We start from the raw sequence: 6780 nt of genomic DNA on the forward strand, positions 1-6780 counted from the left end.
AAATATAAAAACGCAAATTGTCAGTGTCAATATATTATTTTGATAAAGACTTAAATTTGGTCGAAACTTAAATTTTTATCTACATTTTAAAAATTATTAAAAAAAATTAATTTTGAAACAGAAGAGACCTAAAATCAAGAACATTTATAAACATAAAAGTAATGCTCTGATGGACTTCAATGTACGAAAAGTTATAGATATTAGAGAAACTCCACAAAAATAAATGTTCCATCAAATATTTACGTTTCAAAACAAAAAAACAGCTAAACTCAAGTTTTTCTCTATTTCAAGAAGTTTACCGCTTTTATTATTTTCATGTAGTAGCAAGAAGGATTATCTCTTATCATGATGAGAAAAAATTGTTAAATTATCTAATTCGATATGATAAAAAACAGTTCAAAAACTTCCCATTGGAATTTACCGCGTTGAAATCGTTTTTAACTTAAGCAATTCATTATTGATATCAGTTGTATTATAAAACAGACGGTTTTTCTCTATAAATACGTAAATCTTTATCAAGACCATCCATCTCTGATAAGATCTCTCAACTTTGATTGGTTGGTATTTTACATTTCTGTCGTAAAAAATAAGCAAGTGGTTTTTCTCTATAAACACCAAATTCTCTATCAAGATCATCCAATTCTTCTTGGATTGGTGGTCAACATCTTTTATATCTTGAAAGAGATGCTAGGAATTATTTTCTAGGAAGATCTAAGTGTCTAGCAAGATCTTTAAACTTTGATTTGTTTGGATATAGGCAAAGTTCCACTAGTCATTTTAAAAACTAGTTAGATATTCACACCATGATAAAATTGCGTTTTTCATTCAATGTATCATTTATAACATACATTTTATATCATTATTATACCTACATAGAAAATATTTTGATATTACTTGTAAATAAATTAAAACGGAATACAACTAAAAACATTTTCCAGTTTGATTATTATTCAAGGAATTAGTAAACAATAAACAAAATAACCAATTAAAAATCAATAAACGCTTTATTTCAGTAGAAAATTTATTTTACTCGAATTATTTTTGAAAATGTTTATTCAAACTATTTGCCAAATAGTTGTTTATTGTCATTATCAAAACAAACTCTTGTAGTACATTTATACCTATTTGTAGAAAGTATCACTCGGCGGTCTTCTCATTTATTATATTTATTTAGATAAGTTTTGTAAACGCTTATTAATAAACAGGGCGATTAATTTAAATAGTACCAACGTTGTAGTGTGAAAATTCTCATAAATCTGAATAAACGAACAACATTCCTTCTTTTTATATTTATATGAACCACATAAAATGAAAAAAACAAACTTTTAAGTTGAAACGAATCATTCAAAATAAGAAATATTTCTTTTGACAGCTGTTTTCCCAATTTGCCAAACAATATAGTCAAAAAACGCACATTCTGATTGTACAATTGGATCTCCTTTTAAAGGACTAATAAATTATCCTGATATGTACAGGGTGTCATCTTCCACTTTTTGTTTTCATATATTTCAATAATTGTCGAATAGTTTCTTTTTTTTTCTATTGCTAAAATATAGTATTTCAAAAAAGTGACTCTAGGATCGATAAAAACTGAAAAATAATTGAGATCTGCTTGGTAAGAAAGTTTCGTAGCTCCATCCACATTCAAGATACAGGACGTTGAAGGAAAAAATTCATACACATTTTCAGGATTTTGTTGAAACTACTTGCAACACTGTAATGAACTCATGATGAAACTCGATATAGTGTTTAGTTCTCGGAATATTTTGATCTGAAAATTATGAAATAATAACTTATACTGGTATGAAGTAATGATAAAATTATTATTTTATTGTTATCAATTAGTAGGAATTATATTAATTAAATATATCTTGTCACGTAAATTAGATCTCATCGAAAAAAGATGTTAAATATTCGGATTGAGAGTTTCCCTTTCTTTTAACGTTTCACAAAAAACCACTGATCGGTAAATTTAGATGTCTCTAACTTTTCCATCGAAAACTATCATTTATTCATAATTATGACGATAAATCAACAAAAATTAGATCTTTGAAACTTTGTTATTTGTAAAATTAGATATTGTTAATCAAAATTCTTCTTCTCTAGAGCTCTTTATGTCCATTCCAGTGTCACAGTATTGCGATTTCAGTTTTCATTCTTATTCCATCCATTTTTCCACACTTTTCGATCCATTATTACTTCATTCATCTACTGTACTGTTTTCCCTTGTATTCCTCCTTCCTGCGCTACTTATTGTAGCCCAGTTTTCCTGGTTCTTCCTTTTCTTTCATCATTTCACTTCTGTCATTTATCTCAGGCTTTGTTGTGATCTTTATTCATGTGGTTGTACCAGTTCAACATATTTAAACCTATTGGTTCCTTTATGAGCTTTTCTATAATTGTGTTATTTCTTATCATATCCATCCTCGTTTTCCCTGCTATTTCCCTTAATTCTTAAATCACTGCTGCTACTATTCTACTGCCTTTTTGTGCCAATTCCGCTTCTATTTTAAAACTTTCACACGCCTTTTCTATTTTTATTTTCTCTACAAGTGCTACTAAGTGAAAATACATTTAGAGCCAATAAACAACGTTGTCGAGAAACTGGAAAGCTAGACCAAAAAAAGAAGAAATCATGGTAGAACAAGAATAATGAAAACCCTTAATAGAGTATCGTTTTAGATTTAGTTGATCAAGATCTAACAGCATAAGGAATATGACAAGACAAATAAATATGTCGTCTTCAAGTACTTGGAGGATACTTTTTATGGATAAGGACACCTTCACGCGACAAGATGTGCTTAACTCCCATAATGCTTACTACTTTGGTGTAATGAGAAGCCACAAGTCAAAAGAATATAACATTATCAACATTCATTTTTTAAAAATTTAAATATTGATTCGAAATATTAGAAGATTTAATGCTAAACGAGCAGCGAGGATCTTCGTTTCTCATGCGAGATGGAGCTTCACTGAACTTTGATAGAAGGTATCGTAATTGATTATGGAACGATTTTCCGAATCGATGGATTGGTAAAAGTGCAGAAGCTCCGTTTTATTGACCTCTTCGATCGTCAATTTTAATTATTCGGACTACATTGTGTTGATTCATAACTGTATATGATACTTGGATCTACCATTTCACTCCTGTAATGAAATATAGTTAAAACAGTAGATTCCAAAGGGCCAACCAACTCTGTACAAGGTAAATCTGGTGAGAGCAACAGTTTTTTGGAAAAGTCAATGGATTGCTCTCATCGACATCTTCAAAAAGGTAAAGAAAGAACAGAAAGTTGAAGAAGGGAACTGTGAGAAAACGACCACATTTTAAGAAAAAAATGCTTTTATATAAAATGAAAATGATTATTGAAAATAATGTATTGATTCTTTGTTAGGTCAAAAATATATTCAGTCATAATCGTTGATCATGCTGAATTCCCTAAGTTTTGCTGTTGTATTTCTACCATTTTCTTTGAGATTATTCTTCTACTGCATCCCGTACATGTATGGTCTAATTTGACCTCAAATGTTATTTTATATATTGGATTCTTCTACATTGTAGTTTTGTTTCAAATATAATTTTTGAGTCACAATGTTTGTTCACTACTACATGTATATATTTATGTCTTGATCCACAAGCAGAAATGTTTGGTTTTCAAATATAGGGAGTTATATATTGCCGCCTTATCAAAAATTTCCTCCTGCTTTGCGCTGAAATCAGTTTCCAAAGAACTGACCTTATTCACCTCCTTAACAGTCTATTATTGAGTCTTATCTCAATTTGAGCGAAACTACAAAAGAGAACTGTTAGATATTTACTAGTACTAAACAGCAGAGCTCACTGCAGAGACTTCTTTAAAAGATTAAAAATTCTGGTTGCACGACTATCCACTTAGGAACGCAGAGCACGACCTTTACCTATCCGCTCCACGTTAAGAATTAGTTAACGGCTCAATACTTTAGAATGCGAAGAAATGCACAATCATTTGCCAATTGAAATTACATCTATATCATCTTTTCAGACAATCGACAATAATTTGAGGGCATATTCACTGGAAAGAGCCTACTCTGTAAACAACTTCTATTCTAATAATAATATTTAATTCTGGACATGCTGCATACTGGTTTAATTTTTGCTACTAAAACCTATAATTTTGTTACTCATTGTGGTTTCTATGAGCTTGGAATATTAAGAAAAATCTGCTGTACTTCGAGCCAAGCGTGTATATATGCTGTAAGAGTTTCCGGCTAGTTTCAACAGAGTCGTGATCATTGAGTTAATATTAAAGATAGAGAAAGCGAGGTATGGAAGTTTGTTCAAATGGGGCTCAACTGCTGATAAACGAAGAAAGAACATCGGTATATCGCTCTCTATTCTAATTGGATCTTTGATATTAACTTTATACATAAGACACCAATCAGAAGCGATGGAACAGAGCTATAGAGTAGTAAATCGATGCTCTATATCTTTCTTCCACTTCCACTATCTTTAAGATTAACTCTATGCTCTTGATACCGAATTATGTTGAACTATATCGTATTTTCTTATATTCACGTTAATTTTGAGGCAGTAAATAACTACATAACCTAACATAACACATCTTTTCAAAGCCAGCAATAAACTGATGAAATAAAACAAGAAGTTATTGAGCTATAATGTGTCTTATTGTGGTTAACAGCTGGGTCATTCATAATGACTAATTTTGTATTTTTTTAAAAAATTTTTCCACGGAAGTATTATGTTATTTGCATATATATTCATTAGGTTGGCCTTATTAACAAATATTTATTAATTAACGATCTACTGAAAAGAAACAGTGACAGCTTCTATCGTAGTTTTGTTTACTCATTTTTATAAATACACAAAATCTGCGTTATATCAGTTTAGTGAGGAATATTACGTCGAAATTAGTGTGTCATAATCTTCTGTATTAATGTCTTCATCAAGTTTTTGATTTCAATATTCCACATCTTTCTAAGAGGAAAGCAGATATTTCCAAATATACTAAACAAGCATTTTTCAAGCGAAATAATAACGGTATAAACTCAAAAAATCTTGGAAAGTTTCATAGGGAAGATGTAATTAAATTTCTGTTTAAAGCTGCTGAGATTATTTATAATGATATTAATTTGACGTTGTTGATGACGAAAAAAATTAAAGATATTTCCTTTGTTTGGAGTTGAAGCTTAATGAATATAGGGTGATTCCCAAGTAAATAAGAAACACGTTTTCTATACCAAGGGTTAGGAAAATCAATTCTTTATGGTAACTATGACTTATGTCTCAAAATGTATTGTTTACAATATAGGAAAGAGAAAAAAATAATTCTACAGCCACCAGAGTTCAAAACTTTTATGGATAGATAACCTATATAAGTTTTTCGTGATGATTTGTCTAGATTTTAAGGATTTTTTTGTAAAAATCACTTCAAAATGTCATGTAAAAATCGACGTTTTGACCTAAATTCAAGATAAATAATGACTAAAAACATATAAAAGGTCAAAGAACTAAAAAAATTAAGAAAATCATATTGATTATACAAATTTCTGCTTAGCATTAAACCACTACAATAAAATGAGTAATTTTGTGTGTCAACACTTTTTATAAAAGGTGTCATATGAGTAATAAGTCGGTGTTCCCACGCTTCAATTTAAAGTTGTCGTTTCACATTGGTTTATAAATCCAACAATACATTAACAATTATTGGGCAATCCTAAGGATAAAATATCAAATTTGGAAAAGAGTAATATAAGTATATGAAATTAGCTGTGGTGATTGTGACGGAAAGTATATTGGACAGACTAAGAGATCTGTTTTTGTCCGGTTTAATAAGCACATTTAAAATTGCCAGTGACAATCATGACATAAATATTAATAATGGAAAATTGTTAAAAAATGTAACCAATAATAAATTGTTTAAATTGTTGGATGAATTTGAAAGCATTGAAATTGCTAGATGTAAGAGTAGCTTAAATAGGGACAAAGGGACAATTTCTTACAACCCACTCTATAGTTTAGTAGTCAAATAATGAATATGAATATTCCTTCCAGGGAGTTTTTTCCCGCTGGAATTAAAGCCGATTTTACACTTATCAAGTAGCTAAAGCAAGTTACTAAAGCCAGTAACTAAAAGTTAAGTCCGGTTTTTTAGCGAGTGACTGTATTTTGATAAGTATTAGTTGTGATTTAGTACTGTGGAACTAAACATGGTTGAAGAAATAGGTGCAGTAGTACGGCATTGTATCTTGGACATATATGGTGAATTATCAGAAACGCAGAAGAAATGAAGAAAAATAGAAATAAGCGTTGTTGAGTACGAAAATGGATGAGTCGAAGAGATGTATATGATGCATCGCCTTTCGCGATATTCTTCTACAAGCTTTAATGTTGTCGCTTTACTTCAACGAGACATTTTAACAAGCTACCAATTCAAATAAAAATAGTCCCTGACCTGTCTACACTCGTTTAGTCGGCGTTTTATTTGCTGGAAAGCAGTGGTGGGAGGAACTACTTGCTCAAGTAAATAGAAATTGTTTCTATTCAATTGACTAAACAGTTTACTAAATTAGGTACTTGCGCAAGTACTAAATCAAGTTGTTCTCACCATATAAGTAACTAGATGTAGCTACTTGATTTAGTAACTACTTGACACGTGTAAACTCGGCTTAATTTTCGCGGGAGAAGGTTTATCGGTGGGAAAATTTTGTTTAAAACAGGTAAGTCAAGTTATTAGGTTTCACTTTACCTTCAGCCTCTGAAGACGATAACTTGGTTATCGA

At 30.4% G+C, this 6780-nt stretch overlaps 1 protein-coding gene across 1 annotated transcript in view; it reads left to right on the plus strand.

The window, feature by feature from the left end:
- The window catches only part of LOC130448455 (general transcription factor IIH subunit 3), a 120970-nt gene that overhangs the window by 42548 nt on the left and 71642 nt on the right, over positions 1-6780 (plus strand). The window lies entirely within an intron of this gene.

The sequence above is a fragment of the Diorhabda sublineata genome, chromosome 8 (assembly GCF_026230105.1).
Source record: "Diorhabda sublineata isolate icDioSubl1.1 chromosome 8, icDioSubl1.1, whole genome shotgun sequence".
Lineage (NCBI taxonomy): Eukaryota > Metazoa > Arthropoda > Insecta > Coleoptera > Chrysomelidae > Diorhabda > Diorhabda sublineata.